Genomic DNA, 16,830 nt, shown 5'->3' on the forward strand with positions numbered 1-16,830 from the left:
CACGGCCGAGCTTCCCCCCCAGATGTCACTGCCTCCACCCCTTCTCACTCATCCCCAGCCCTCTGGAGTCCTCCTTCCACCAAAACTGCCCTTGGAAAAGCTTGCCCATGAGGTTCTCCAAAACTGGGCTTGCAGACTGGTGACCCATGAGCCAGAGGTGGCCGGAGGCTGTGTGGTTTGCTGGAGCCGCACTTTGGTCGTAGTTGCTCTTAATCGATTCAACATGTGCCAGTTGGGAGATTTCACTTGGACCCAGCGCCGTCTGCCCTCGCTTTAACCATCAGAAGATCTGACCCATTGCACCCACCTTCAGGCTGAGGGGCAGCCTGACCCAGGGTGTCCGCTGTTTCCTCTTATGGACTCTTCTACCCCCATGGGCAGTAGAGCTTTCAGTCCCGTTCCAGGCAATTCTCCTCTGTCTGGTTTCGACAGTTGCACTGGCTTCCAGGTCCTCTTTAACTGCACTTGCTCAGCGTCTTGTCCTGGCTTCTTGTCGGTTAGCCCCCCTTTGACGTCCAGCATCCCTCAGGGGTCTGTCCGAGCTGTCCTCTCTCAACCATGTGCGTGCTGTCGTCCTCTCCCTGCGTGTCCTTGTCTGCCTCAGCTTCCACCTGTGTCTCCAAAATCCCACACTGCCTCTGCCTTAATGAATGACAGTACAGTGGTTACGGAGTAACCCAGACTCTACAGACCTTGGTCATATCCCCTTTCCCTCGCTACCCACAGGCATCTCCTAATGATTTGACCTAAATATTCCTTACACGTTCGTTCCTTTCCTTCAGCACCATCAGTGTCTTGGGTCGGGCCAGCAGAATCTTGACTCCTATCCAAGGCGATTGCTTCTCATTTTTCTCTCTGTAGCTTATTCCTGTTACCTCACCCACGACACCTCCAGCCTTGTCCTCCCAAGCCACAGATCTGAGCATGCTTCCTCCTCACTCACATACCCTCTGCTCATTCTTCACTGCCTGCAGGCCAAAGCCCAAACTTCTTAGCTTGGCATTCAAGGCCTTTTATGATCTGGTTCCAACCTTTATTCATTCAGGCAACAAACCAAGCACCAAACAACAAACCAAGTATGTCAGGCCTTGGAGATACTTTTGTGAAAAAGGGAATGTTGTCCCTGTCCTTACGGGACCACATTGTACCTGGGACTTCACAGATAATACACGCACCCGCACACATGAATTAAAGGACAAAGACAGAAGAATTCAGTCTCAAGGAACCGAGGCAGAGAATAAAGGGTAAATCCAACTCTAGAATCGTCAGGCAAGACTCCTTGAGGAGGTAACATTTAAGCTGAGACCTGAAGGAAGAGAAGGTGCAGAGATCTGGGGGTAGCTCACCAGGCAAAGCCCCTCCTTCTCATGCCTGCCTCTCTTCGCTCCTTTTTTTTTTTTAAATCTGTTCTGTACTCCATGCCTGCTGAACCACCATCTGTACCTGTATACACTGTACTCTGGGGGTGCTTCTGCCCCAACTGTGAACTTCTCAAAGGAAGGAACTTCCTTGTTCATTTGGGTCCCTGGTGCTCTGTACATATTAGGCTCAATAATTGTGAGATGAAAAAGTGGATGGATCAGTGTATGGGTGGGTGGGTGGGTGGATGGATGGATGGGTAGGTAGGTGGATGGATGGGTGGATGGACAGATGGATGGAAACACACATGCTTTGAGATGAGCTGGGTGTAGTGTCTTTTGGGTATAGTTACATAACCAACAAAGCTGAGGCCTTGAGTTTGCTGGAGTTGCCTTGTGCTGGGGGAAGAGTCACTGAAAAGAATTCTCACTCAGTTTGGCTACTTGTCATTTTTCTATTTAACCATCCTTATTGTTGTGAAGTGGGCAAGTATTTTTTTTTTTACAAATATGAAACAATAACATTAAAAATTTTTTCTTTAATAAACAGCTCTTGCTTCAATTCTAAGGGGAATTTTTAGATAGAAAAATAAGAGGCCGTATACCCGGTGGTCCAGTCCCTGGCCTCTGCAGCCAGGTCACTGTGTTCAAATACTGATCCAAACAGCCACAGAAGATCCTGGGAAACCTCACCAAGCCCCCAGTTTCTTTACCTATAAAGCATAACTAATAAGAGTCCCTACTTTCACAGTGTTGCTGGGAGGATTCGGGGACATGTGTAAGTGTTAGCATAGCACCTGAAACAAAGGGAGGGCTCAAAAAAATGGGAGGAGCCGCAGTTAGAGGAGAGATGTTTTCTCAGCCTGGCCCATCCACATGCCTCCAAAAGCTTCTCAAAGCATCCTAGGTAAACATGGCAAAGGACGTGCACTCGGAGCTGTTTTTCTGGTTCTGGTGGAGAGTTGCCCAGACGGTCCTTGACTCCAGAAGGGACCGCTGGAAGTGGCCACAGACACAGCCACAAGCAGACTTAGGTTGGATTCCACCCACATCCTGTGCCCACTGCCCTTGTGGGCCTGGCTCACTGCTGAGCGAAGCAGCTCACCAGTTTTGTCACCAGTTTTGTCACCAGTTTTGTCACGCAACGTGACTGGAGCTGCTTTTCATTTGTCTGTGGCCTGGACTTCCTCCCAAGACCTCACCTGTTAGGTAGCTGAAGAGCGGCCTCAGTCTCATCCAGTACAAGAAGCTAAAAGGTCCTGTTGGGTGATGCTCCGCCCCCTAGAGTGTCCCCCATCTTTGGCCACCCTCCCTGCTCCTCTCGGAAACACCGTCTAGCTATAAGGGGAGCAGAGGTCACTCAGCCTCTCACTGGAAGAGTCGAGACCCTCACTCAGGGGCCTTTGGGGCCCAAGGTCTAGGTGTGGAGCCCTCTTCCTGTTCTCTTACTGCCCACCCGCGGCCTTCACGGCTCAAGTTGAGGCCCTGGTCTCTCTTGGCTTGGTCAGGACCCAGGGCGGCTCCCCTGGCCGACTAGCTCTTACCGGCCAATGGGCCCTTCTGGGTCTCTGCCTCGCAGCCCAGGAGGTCTGTCCCTAGCACTGCTACAGGTCACCACACAATGGCCTCTGACCCTCATCTCAGCATCTGTATCGCATAGGAACAGCAGGACATCTGGAGTACAGACTACGCCCACTTGCCATGGGCTCAGGCCTGTCCACCCTCTCAGTTCTCCAGGCCTCCCCATGTTGCAGGGCCAGGGTTACCCCCGGCTCACTGGGATGTTGCCAGAGACACAGCCACCTCCACCCCCTACACACACACGCACAGTCATATCATCTTCAAGGCTGACCCCCTGTGGCAGGTGGGCATCCCCTTACACGGTGGTAGAAGCTCCACCGTCTGTCTGCCAGGCCCAGCCCTTGCTATGTTAAAAGGGAGCTCAAGCAATTTCTCAAATCTTCTGTCTACAAATCTTGGCAGTTGAGCCGACTGCCCTCTTTATTTGGCGTTCCCATTTCCTTCCCTGGCTCCAGGTGACGGGGCTCCTGACCTAGCCTCCGGGAAGGGAGGCTCCAAATGGAACATGGTTTAAAGGCAGCAGGATGGGGTAAGGGGGATCAAAATACATTGCTTCACTTTTGCAAAATATTCTCCCTCATCCAAGTCCTCTTCCAGGCCTGCCGTAGCTCATGGAGCCGGTGTCCTTCAAGGCACTTTTCTTTGCTCCATTCTTAGTTACGTTCATTCAGCAACGTTACTGAGCACCTGTGACATGCACGCACTGTGCTGGGAATCAAATCAGTGGCTGCCTCGCAAACATAGTACAGATATTCTCATCTCCATGTGAAAAGACGCTCAACGTCATTAGCCTTCAGGGACACGCGGATCAAAACCACAGTGAGATACCATTCACATCTACTAGGATAGCTATAATCAAAAGATGGATAATAACAAGTGTTGCCAAGGATGTGGGGAAATTGGAGCCCCTGTACGTTGCTGGTGGGAATGTAAAGTTGGTGAGCCGCTTTGGAAAACAGTTTGACAGTTCCTCAAATGGTTATCCATAGGGTTACCATATGACCCAACAATCCCACTCCTAAGGATATACCCAAGATACATGAAAACATATGTTCGTACAAAAACGCACGTATTAATGTTCAGAGTAGCATTGTTTATAATAGCCAAAAGGTGGAAATAACCCAGATGTCCATCAAATCATGAATGAATGAATAAACAAAATGTGGTATATCCATTCAGTGGAGTGTATTATTTGGCTATAAAAAGGAGTGAAGTACTGATAAAATGCTGCAACATAGATGAACCTTGAAAACAATATGCTAGTGAAAGAAGCCGGTCACAGACACTGTATATTATACAATTCATTTATGTGAAATGTCCAGAATTGGCAAATCTGTAGAAACAGAAAGTGGATTTGTGGTTGCCAGGGGCTGGGAGAGGAGGGACTGGGGGGTGATGGCTTAATGGGTGTGCTGGTTTTAGCACAATGAAAATGCCCTGAAATTAGATAGTGGCAGTATTTACACAACTCTGTCATTATAGTAAAATGCATTGAATTGTACACTTTAAATGGGTGAATTGTATGGTATGTAAATTACATCTCAATAAAGCTGTTAAAAAAGTCCTCATCTCTTTCTCTAACTGACTCTCCCTTTCCCAGTTTCTTAGCTCTCCCAGGGCGAGCATGAATTCAACTTGCGGTCGTTTCGAGACTTTCTCCAACATGCTTATTAGAGTCCAGTATTTGGTGGCTAGACTCCAATTTAATGATGTTTAAACCATCCTTGTCCATTAGAAGTGAAGCTTCAAGAGAGCAGGGACTCTTGTTCATGCTTAATACTGGGCCTGGCACATGGTAGGGTACCACAGAGATGTGTCGAATGAAAAGATGCTTCATGACGCTCACATCCTAAACGGATGTAGAAGCCCAGCAGTGGCTGTGAGTCGTTCATTCCCTCAGCACGTATTTACTGTGTCCTCTTGATGCATGGATGGAGTGAATGTATGAAGCAGACAGGTCTCTGCCCTGGGGGAACTCAGAGCACAGGAAACCGCTACTGAGCAGGGTTAGCACTTTAATCAAACACGAAAACAAATGATATTGAACCTTCAGTAAAAGTTTACATAGATGGAAAGTGGAAATTTTGTTGAACTGGGGCTTTGTGGGAAGTTAGGCTGAGTTGAGACGGTCATGCAGAAAAGAAGAGAGATTCTGAAGGACAGGGGCTGCGTGAGAAGAAGCTTAATCAGGAAAAAAAAAGAACATGGGCATTTCCCACTAGAATGATTTTGCCATTAGGAGACGTGTCCAAGTTGTGATTTTAATTTCTCATTGAAGTGGGGAGCAGTATTGAGAAAGTACCCTCCCTCATTTCCAGTGTCGGGAAAGCTCTGAGAAGAGATGTGCAGGGAAAGAGTGACTCAGTGGCCCGGAGGGGAGGGAACAAGGGTGTTTCAAAGAGATGGAGAAGATTTCTTGAAAGCACAATTGCCTCCTTCACTATGGAAAATCATGGGAAGGACAGCCAAGGGGTCACGACAGTGGGCAAGCAGATATATGATGATACACAGCTGGGAAACCAAGAGGCCATCTTGTAGCTACACAGCCCACAGTGGGTGATAGAGGTCTTGGCATCAAAAATTAAAACAAAGAAAGTTGTCCATTTGGTTTTCTCCACACATACTACCTCCTCATTCCACATCTCTTTTCCCCATGTGTTCATTTTGACACGCAGGGATTCTAGAAAGCCTTAAATGAGAAGGAGGTGTGAAACGGGGCTAGGAAGTGATTAAGATGTGAATAAGGCTCTTGAACAAGGGAGGGTCAGGCCAAAGAGTTAGGACACTTGAAAAGATGGGAGGAGGCAAGGAAGATGTGGGAAGAATAAAGTTCAGGGTCAAGGATGATGCAAAATCTGGCACAAATCACCGACTGGAGTTTGGGAAAAGGAGAGATGGGTCAGAGAAAGGCCCAGGACTGAAGAGGTTTATGAACTAGGCGAAGGAAGGGCAGAGCTGCAAAATCTTCTCAAATGGGTCACCTGACCTGGCAACCAGAGGATGACGCATCCCCAGAGTGCAGGGGGAGCTGGAGGCTTGGAGTAAATCCAGGCATAGATGAGCCTGTGAAGATGAGCGAGACAAGGTTTTCTTTTCTCTTGAAGTCAGCGCCTCTGTTGTGTTTTTGGTTTGCTTAGCTGGCTGCCCACCAGAAGGAACAAGTGACAAAGATGGCCCATCTCTTTCAGAGGCAGTGTTGCCTGACGGTTAGGGACAGGGATTCGGGACACAGGAGGTTGCCAAGGACACATCCAGGCTCTCCAGCTCCATAGTGCTGTGTCACTGACCATGACACAGCCTCTGCTGTGTTCTCCTCTCTAAGAGCAGGGGTGAGAAGAAAGGGCTATTTGTTGGCTTGAAGTAAGGTAGCAGAGGCAAGGCTTTTAGCACATCGTGGCACTTAGAACGTTTCCCCAAGCCTCAGATGCAGTTTTCTTTTGGTATTTTAACATCTCTAATATTAGGATATGCATTGATTTCTTAGTGGTACCTAAAATGATGGCATATCTTACAACTTATGGTGCCTTAGGTTTGATACAGAAGGAGCCATCCAGTAAGTGACAGTGGAGGTGTTTTGTGGCTGTTCTACCCAGGCTAGATTTGTGGCTGTGTCCACATCCTGGGTTTCCTTCTCTTTGAGCTGATGGAGCCTTTTCCCTGGGGGACAGGAACCTGGGCCCTGGAGCTAGCCCTGCGGAAGGCAAGGCTTGTCTTGGCTACTACTGGACGTGAGACCGAAGCTAAACAGTGTCACGTCTCTGAACCTCAGTTTCCTCTGCTCTACAAGGGGGATAACAATATTACCTACACTCCCTTATATAACAAGATTACATCTTGTTGGAAGTATCCATGTTGTTATTATTATTCCTGAGTTACCTCAGGAGCCCCACCACAAGCATCCATCTCAGACTCTCGGTGGGAAGAGATCTCAGAACCCAAGTCAGGCCTCATGCTCTGGGACTGTGGCTGGGACTGTAGCCTCCCACCGTCTCACCTTGGACCCCTCCCCCTTCCCTCTGCCTCCCTCAGGACTCTGGACACATGACTTCAGGAACTGTTTTTCTTGGGAAGAGGGCTGGCTCGCTCCCCCTTGGAAAAGGCATCCCAAACCCTGGCTGGGGTTTTCTCAAGCAATTAATGACCCAGGACCTCCCCCAGCAAGGCTCTTCTCTGTCGCTTCATCTTCCCGTCTCCTCTTGTGCCCTTGCTCACTTCACCGAGCTATCTGCCTCTGTCCTTGCTGGCATCCTGTGCCCGAAATGTAAATGGCGTGTTTTTCTCCAAGCTTCTTACCTCTACCTAATGAGTCTTATGTATCAGAATCAATCGAGCTTTACATTTTTAACATTAGTAACTCACACACCCAGAGCCTCCCCATGTCTTCAGATCCCCCCTTGGTCTCGCCCATCCAGAGCTCTCCGTGGTCCTGAGAGCATCACACAGCCTTCCTCTTCAAGTGCCACAAATGAGCTTTTCTCAGGGGACGCTGCAGAGCCTCTCGGGTAGACAGACTTGGCTAATCCCTTTCTTTAAAAAAAAAAAAAAATTAACTAATTAGTTAATTAATTTTTGTCTGCCTTGGGTCTTTGTTGCTGCGCGCGGGCTTTCTCTAGTTGCGGCAAGCGGGGGCTACTCTTCAATGTAGTGTGCGGGCTTCTCATTGCGGTGGCTTCTCTTGTTGCAGAGCACTGGCTCTAGGTGCATGGGCTGCAGTAGTTGTGGTACACGGGCTTAGCAGTTGTAGCTCGCGGGCTCTAGAGCGCAGGCTCAGTAGTTGTGGCGCCCGGGCTTAGTTGCTCTGCGGCATGTGGGATCTTCCCAGACCAGGGCTTGAACCCGTGCCCCCTGCATTGGCAGGCCGATTCTTAACCACTGTGCCACCAGGGAAGCCCGACTAATCCCTTTCTTGAGCCCTAATCTTTCTCGTCATTTCGTGAGCACAGAAGATGGAGCTAATGCCTTTTCCCCAGGTTGGCTCTCTGGCAAGCCTTTCTCTTTTGTGATGAGACATGGTCCCCCACCCCACCCAACCCCCACCAACCCCTGCCCTGCAGTCTGCCTTGTTCTGCCTTTTATAATTGGCCTGCCTTGCTGCACCTTGGCTGGGGGGATTCCGTGTAACACAAGCCACTCTAGTGCGGCATGGCATCTGATAAAAGTCTCAGGCTTTGTCAATGAAACAGCCGCTGCCTCCCTGTCAAGGTCACTTTCAGAGGACTGGCTCTGGAGCAGCATCGTGGGCCTACCCCTCAGCGAAGCTTGGTATTAGGAGTCTTCACTGCATTTGTAACAGAGTGACTCTCGTGGTCTGAGTGTGTTCAAAAAGTCCCAGCTCCTCAAAGCTTGTTTCTGCCCACTTAAAAATCTTCAGGATGGCGGGTAATGTGCTGGAGGGTGTGGGATGGAAGATTTCACAAAATGCAGCAGCAGCAATGTGGCATGGTTGAGTCAGAAAGTAGAAAGCACGGCATGTTAGACAAGATTCCCCACATTTACTTATTTACTAGTCTGTCTGCCTGTCTGTACATGCATGCTCTGACTTGTTCAGAGAAGGGCATATGGAATTTAAGCCAAGATACGGAGCCCAGAGTGGTGTATTGAGATATCTACAGGTTAGTAAGACGAGCAGACTCAAGGCTAGTGAAGATGTAAAGCGAGAGGAGGCCCCCTGGAGCCCCTCCCAGGCCCTTGCAGGGAGAGGCAGTAGGAAGGCAGGAGTGATGCTCTCCCACTACTGAATGTCCCACGCTGCAAGTGTTTTCTTCTGGGGGCGGCTCTGAAAGGTCAAAGTGCCTGATGCTCTCAGGCTTTGGAGGCTGGGGCTCCATTCCTGCAGGCTCTCGGGGGCGAGCTCCTGCCTCATTTATCACAGAAACGAATGGAGTGGGCACCTGGATGGCTTGGTGGCGGCTGCGTGTTCAGCCCTCTGGGAAAGCAGCCCTATTCCGTTCCCAGCCTTCCTGTCCCAGCTCTCCCCTCTGGCCCCGCTCCCAGGACGTGGGATGCCAAGCAGTGCCCGCCCGCCCACCCGCCTGCCCTGCTCACAAAGGCAGGTCTGTCTGGAGCTGAGCAGGGCAGGCCCACGGGGAGGACTGGCGCTCCACACCATGCCCTGTCCTTAAGGAAATGGACAGATCTAGTCCAGTGTCGGGGAGAGGGTATTCCCCTCATGAAGTACCTCCTCTCAGACTCAGTAGAGAGGCCGCGGATATGTGAAAGGAAAGTACTTTGGATGCCTGGACCAACAAGGGCTGTGAATGCAGCCTGTCGCCACCCAAATCCAATCAGATTAAATCCTCTTGGATTCAGTAAGCCTCCATCTAATCCTTTGCCCCTGAATCAGTCAAAAATGTTTAGCTTTGCTCTGAAAACTGGCTCCATTTCCTAGTTAACACATGTAAGAGGAGACGCGGCCACTAAACATCCTGCATTTGCCCAGCGATTGTGATTTGCCATATCACCTTGAGGAGACTGCTCTTGGCTTCACTGTCCCCATTCACTTAATTGAGCCACACCTACTAAGGGCCTATTAAGCACAGGGACCTGACAAGACACAACGAGGGAATAAAGGTGGAGTTGAGGTCAAAGGCATGAGCTCTGAAGTCTGGCTTCCTGGGTTTAAATCCAGAGTCAATTCACCTCTCTGAGCATCAGTTACTTGACCTGTAAAGTGAGGCCAGTGATAGCACCCACCCCACACGTTCATCATGAGGGTGCAAGGAGGTAATGCAGGTAAAAGCACTTAGCACAGCGCCTGGCACATCTAAGGCATCTCATAGTTTTAGCTATTATTTTGTTGTTCGATTGTTCAAGATAAATAAGACAAGTTCCCTGTCCTTGATGGAGGATGAGAAGCTGAATCGTAAGCAAGACAGACTGTGATAAATGCTGTGATGAAGGTGCCAAAGGCTGGAGGGAGAAGCGGTCCAGGAGGATTTAGTGGAAGCTGTGGCAGAGGAACGGGATAGCTTGAACAAAGCCCTGGGCATGGGCAGGTAGAGGTGGTCTGGTCTCAGCCTGAGTGACTGGTGCCGTTGTGGGGGCAGGGGGGTGCATGCAGGATGTACAGGACCTTGCATCTAGTTTGAAGTCACACCATCAAGGACCCCCTAATGATGCCGTCCTAAAGAGTGTAGACTTTTATCTGCAAGCAGTGGGGAACCAGTGGAGAATTTTAAGAAGGGAATGGGGAAGATGCTTCTGGTAACATTTTATAGGAAAATCTTGGTGGGGGTGGGGAAGGACTGGGCAGAGGCAGAGCAGAGGCTGAAGGGCACTTGCTGTGTGTTTCCATCTCAGAAAAATTCATCAGTCTTCAAGTCCTTGCTTTTTTTTTTTCCCCTGTGGTACATGGGCCTCTCACTGTTGTGGCCCCTCCCATTGCGGAGCACAGGCTCCGGATGCGCAGGCCCAGCGGCCATGCCTCACGGGCCCAGCCGCTCCGCGGCACGTGGGATCTTCCCAGACCGGGGCACGAACCCGTGTCCCCTGCATCGGCAGGCGGACTCTCAACCACTGTGCCACCAGGGAAGCCCTTCAAATCCTTGCTTAATCTTCATCTTCTTTACTTGACTGCAAGCTCATGTAGGACAGGGGCCGTGCGCTTCCTTCACACACCTGTACCCCCAGCACAATCCCCAGTGCTTCATAAATAGTTGTTGAATTGAAATAGACAAAAGATGTGAAACTAGAGCTGTGAGAGTAGAAGGGAGGGAATGGGTCTGAAGTCACATGGGGAGATTGGTTCAAGATGGCAGAGTAGAAGGACGGGCACTCACTTCCTCTTGCGAGAGCACTGGAATCACAACTAACTGCTGAACAATCATCAACGGGAAGACACTGGAACTCGCCAAAAAATACCCCACATCCAAAGACAAAGGAGAAGCCGCTATGGGACCGTAGGAGGGGCACAATCACAATAAAATCAAATCCCATAACTGCTGGGTGGGTGACTCACAAACTGGAGAACACTTAAACCACAGAGGTCCACCCACGGGAGTGAAGGTTCTGAGCCCCACATCAGGCTTCCCAACCTGGGGTTCCGACACGGGAGGAGGAATTCCTAGAGAATCAGACTTTGAAGTCTAGTGGGATTTGATTGCAGGACTTCGACAGGACTGGGGGAAACATAGACTCCACTCTTGGAGGGCACACACAAAGTAGTGTGCACATCAGGACCCAGGGGAAGGAGCAGTGACCCCATGGGAGACTGAACCAGACCTACCTGCTAGTGTTGGAGGATCTCCTGCAGAGGTGGGGGGTGGCTCTGTTTCACCGTGGGGACAAGGATACTGGCAACAGAAGTTCTGGGAAGTACTCCTTGGCGTGAGCCCTCGCAGAGTCTGCCATTAGCCCCACCAAAGAGCCGGGTAGACTCCAGTGTTGCGTCACCTCAGGCCAAACAACCAACAGGGAGGGAACCCAGCACCACCCATCAGCAGACAAGCGGATTAAAGTTTCACTGAGCTCTGCCCACCAGAGCAACACCCAGCTCTACCCACCAACAGTCCCTACCATCAGGAAACTTGCACAAGCCTCTTAGATAGCCTCATCCACCAGAGGGCAGACAGCAGAATCAAGAAGAACTACAGTCCTGCAGCCTGTGGAACAAAAACCACATTCACAGAAAGATAGACAAGATGAAAAGGCAGAGGGCTATGTACCAGATGAAGGAACAAGATAAAACCCCAGAAAAACAACTAAATGTGGGTGGAGATAGGCAACTTTCCAGAAAAAGAAGTCAGAATAATGCTAGTGAAGATGATCCAGGACCACGGAAAAAGAATGGAGGCAAAGATCGAGAGGATGCAAGAAATGTTTAAGAAAGACCTAGAAGAATTAACGAACAAACAAACAGAGCAGAACTATACAATAACTGAAATGAAAAATACACTGGAAGGAATCAATAGCTGAATAACTGAGGCAGAAGAACGGATAAGTGACCTGGAAGACAGAATGGTAGAATTCGCTGCTGCAGAACAGAATAAAGAAAAGAGAATGAAAAGAAATGAAGACAGCCTAAGAGACCTCTGGGACAACATTAAATGCAACAACATTCACATTTTAGGGGTCCCAGAAGGAGAAGAGAGAGGGAAAGGACCTGATAAAATATTTGAAGACATTATAGCTGAAAACTTCCCTAACATGGGAAAGGAAACAGCCACCCAAGTCCAGGAAGCGCAGAGAGTCCCATGCAGGACAAACCCAAGGAGAAACATGCCGAGACACATAGTAATCAAATAAAAATTAAAGACAGAAAAATTATTGAGAGCAACAAGGGAAAGATAACATACAAGGGAACGCCCATAAGGTTAACAGCTGATTTCTCAGCATAAACTCTATAAGCCAGAAGGGAGTGGCATGATATATTTAAAGTGATGAAAGGGAAGAACCTACAACCAAGATTACTCTACCCAGCAAGGATCTCATTCAGATTCAATGGAGAAATCAAAAGCTTTACAGACAAGCAAAAGCTAAGAGAATTCAGCACCATCAAACCAGCTCCACAACAAATGCTAAAGGAACTTCTCTAAGTAGGAAACACAGGACAAGAAAAGGACCTACAAAAACAAACCCATAACAATTAAGAAAATGGTCATAGGAACATACATATCGATAATTACCTTAAACGTGAATGGATTAAATGCTCCAACCAAAAAACACAGGCTCGCTGAATGGAGACAAAAACAAGACCCATATATATGCTGTCTGCAAGAGACGCACTTCAGACCTAGGGACACATACAGACTGAAAGTGAGGGGATGGAAAAAGATATTCCATGCAAATGGAAATCAAAAGAAAGCTGGAGTAGCAATACTCATATCAGATAAAGTAGACTTTAAAATAAAGAATGTTACAAGAGGCAAGGAAGGACACTACATAGTGATGAAGGGATCAATCCAAGAAGAAGATATAACAATTATAAATATATACACACCCAACATAGGAGCACCTCAAAACATAAGGCAACTGCTAACAGCTGTAAGAGAGGAAATCGACAGTAACACAATAATAGTGGGGGACTTTAACACCTCACATACACCAATGGACAGATCATCCAAACAGAAAATAAGGAAACACAAGCTTTAAATGATATAATAGACCAGATAGATTTAATTGATATTTATAGGACATTCCATCCAAAAACAGCAGATTACACTTTCTTCTCAAGTGCACATAGAACATTCTCCAGGTTAGATCACATCTTGGGTCACAAATCAAGCCTTGGTAAATTTAAGAAAATTGAAATCATATCAAGCATCTTTTCTGACCACAACCCTATGAGATTAGAAATTAGTTACAGGGAAATAAACGTAAAAAACACAAACACGTGGAGGCTAAACAATATGTTGTTAAACAACCAAGAGATCACTGAAGAAATCAAAGAGGAAATCAAAAAATACCTAGAGGCAAATTACAATGAAAACATGACGATCCAAAACATATGGAATGCAACAAAAGCAGTTCTAAGAGAGAAGTTTATAGCAATACTAGCCTACCTCAAGAAACAAGAAAAATCTCAAATAAACCATCTAACCTTACACCTAAAGGAACTAGAGAAAGAAGAACAAACAAAACCGCAAGTTAGTAGAAGGAAAGAAATCATAAAGATCAGAACTGAAATAAATGAAACAAAGAAAACAATAGCAAAGATCAATAAAACTAAAAGCTAGTTCTTTGAGAAGATAAACAGAATAGATAAGCCAGTTGCCAGACTCATCAAGAAAAAGAGGGAGAGGACTCAAATCAATAAAATTAGAAATGGAAAAGGAGAAGTTACAACAGACACTGCAGATACACAAAGCAACCTAAGAGACTACTACAGGCAGCTCTATGCCAATAAAATGGACAACCTGGAAGAAATGGACAAATTCTTAGAAGGTATAACCTTCCAAGACTGAACCAGGAAGAAATAGAAAATATGAACAGACCAATCACAAGCACTGAAATTGAAACTGTGATTAAAAATCTTCCAACAAACAAAAGTCCAGGACCAGATGGCTTCACAGGTGAATTCTATCAAACATTTAAAGAAGAGCTAACACCCATCCTTCTCAAACTCTTCCAAAAAATTGCAGAGGAAGGAACAGTCCCAAACTCATTGTATGAGGCCACCATCACCCTGATACCAAAACCAGACAAAGATACTACAAAAAAGGAAAATTACAGACCAATATCACTGATGATCAATGCACAGAAACCTACTGCATTCCTCTACACAAATGATGAAAAATCTGAAAGAGAAATTAAGGAAACACTCCCACTTACCATTGCAACAGAAAGAATAAAATACCTAGGAATAAACCTACCTAAGGAGACAAAAGACCTGTATGCAGAAAACTATAAGACACTGATGAAAGAAATTAAAAATGATACAAACAGATGGAGAGATATACCATGTTCTTGGATTGGAATAATCAATGTTGTGAAAATGACTATACTACCCAAAGCAATCTTCAGATTCAGTGTAATCCCTATCAAATTACCAATGGCATTTTTTACAGAACTAGAAGAAAAAAATCTTAAAATTTGTATGGAGATACAAAAGACCCCGAATAGCCAAAGCAGTCTTGAGAAAGAAAAATGGAGCTGGAGGAATCAGGCTCCTGGACTTCAGACTATACTACAAAGCTACAGTAATCAAGACAGTATGGTATGGCACAAAAACAGAAATATAGATCAATGGAATAGGATAGAAAGCCCAGAGATAAACCCACACACATATGGTCAACTTATCTTTGATAAAGGAGGCAAGGGTATACAATGGAGAAAAGACAACCTCTTCAATAAGTGGTGCTGGGAAAACTGGACAGCTACATGTAAAAGAATGAAATTAGAACACTCCCTAACACCATACACAAAAATAAACTCAATGGATTAAAGACCTAAATGTAAGGCCAGACGCTATAAAACTATTAGAGGAAAACATAGGAAGAACACTCCATGTCATAAATCACAGCAAGATCTTTTTTGAACCACCTCCTAGAGAAATGGAAATACAAACAAAAATAAACAAATGGGACCTAATGAAACTTAAAAGCTTTTGCACAGCAAAGGAAACCATAAACAAGATGAAAAGACAACCCTCAGAATGGGAGAATATATTTGCAAATGAAGCAACTGACAAAGGGTTAATCTCCAAAATTTACAAGCAGCTCATGCAGCTCAATATCAAAAAAACAAACAACTCAATCAAAAAATGGGCAGTAGACCTAAATAGACATTTCTCCAAAGAAGACATACAGATGGTCAAGAAGCACATGAAAAGCTGCTCAGCATCACTAATTATTAGAGAAGTGCAAATCAAAACTACAGTGAGGTATTGTATTCACACCAGTTAGAATGGGCATTATCAGAAAATCTACAAACAACAAATGCTGGAGAGGGTGTTGAGAAAAGGGAACCCTCTTGCACTGTTGGTGGGAGTGTAAATTGATACAGCCACTATGGAGAACAGTATGGTGGTTCCTTAAAAAACTAAAAATAGAATTACCATATGACCCAGCAATCCCACTACTGGGCATATACCCAGAGAAAACCGTAATTCAAAAAGACACATGCACCCCAATGTTCATTGCAGCACTATTTACAATAGCCAGGTCATGGAAGCAACCTAAATGCCCATCAACAGATGAATGGATAAAGAAGATGTGGTACATATGTACAATGGAATGTTACTCAGCCATAAAAGGGAATGAACTTGGGTCATTTGTAGAGATGTGGATGCATCTAGAGACTGTCATACAGAATGAAGTAAGTCAGAAAGAGAAAAACAAATATCGTATATTAACGCATATATGTGGAACCTAGAAAAATGGTACAGATGAACTGGTTTTCCTGGCAGAAATAGAGACACAGATGTGGACACCAAGGGGGGAAAGTGGCGGGTGGTGGTGGTGGTGTGATGAATTGGGAGATTGGAATTGACATGTGTACACTGATGTGTATAAAATGGATAACTAATAAGAACCAGCTGTATAAAAAACTAAAATAAAATTCAAAAATTCAAAAAAAACCCCATACACAATAACCTTAGCTATTTAAAAATGCATAGGAGAGATTATATTAAGAAAATATACAGGGCTTCTCTGGTGGCCCAGTGCTTAAGAATCTGCCTGCCAACGCAAGGGACACGGGTTCGAGCCCTGGTCTGGGAAGATTCCACATGCTGCCGAGCAGCTAAGCTTGTGTGCCACAACTACTGAGCCTGCGCTCTAGAACCCACGAGCCACAACTCCGGAAGCCTGTGCACCTAGAGCCTGTGCTCCGCAACAAGAGAAGCCACTGCAATGAGAAGCCCGTGCACCGCAGCAAAGAGTAGCTCCCGCTCACCGCAGCTAGAGAAAGCCTGCACGCAGGAATGAAGACCCAACACAGCCAAAAATTTAAAAATAAATAAAATAAATAATTAGAAACATATATAGGGACACGGGTTCGTGCCCTGGTCCGGGAAGATCCCACATGCCGCTGAGCAGCTAGGCCCGTGAGCCATGGCCACTGAGCCTGCGCGTCTGGAGCCTGTGCTCCTCAACGGGAGAGGCCACAACAGTGAGAGGCCACGTACAGCAAAATATATATATATATATATATATATATATATATATATATATATATATTTATTTATATACCAATTGCTAATGATGATCTTCACTAGGATTCTGGGTGAGTTCTTTTTCTTCATTTAAATTTTCTGTATATCACAACATTGCTCTAATAAGTATGCATTACCCTATAGTCAAATTATATTACTTAAAACTTGATTCATGCAGTTTTGTTAATGCAAGAAGTTGAAACTATATAAAACCAGCAGAAAGTCTGGAAGTATGCCAAAATATTGTCTACACTTTTTTGTATTTTTAGTTTTCTATCAATATATAGAATATGTATTTCT

Source organism: Phocoena phocoena, chromosome 3 (genome assembly GCF_963924675.1).
Source record: "Phocoena phocoena chromosome 3, mPhoPho1.1, whole genome shotgun sequence".
Taxonomy (NCBI): domain Eukaryota; kingdom Metazoa; phylum Chordata; class Mammalia; order Artiodactyla; family Phocoenidae; genus Phocoena; species Phocoena phocoena.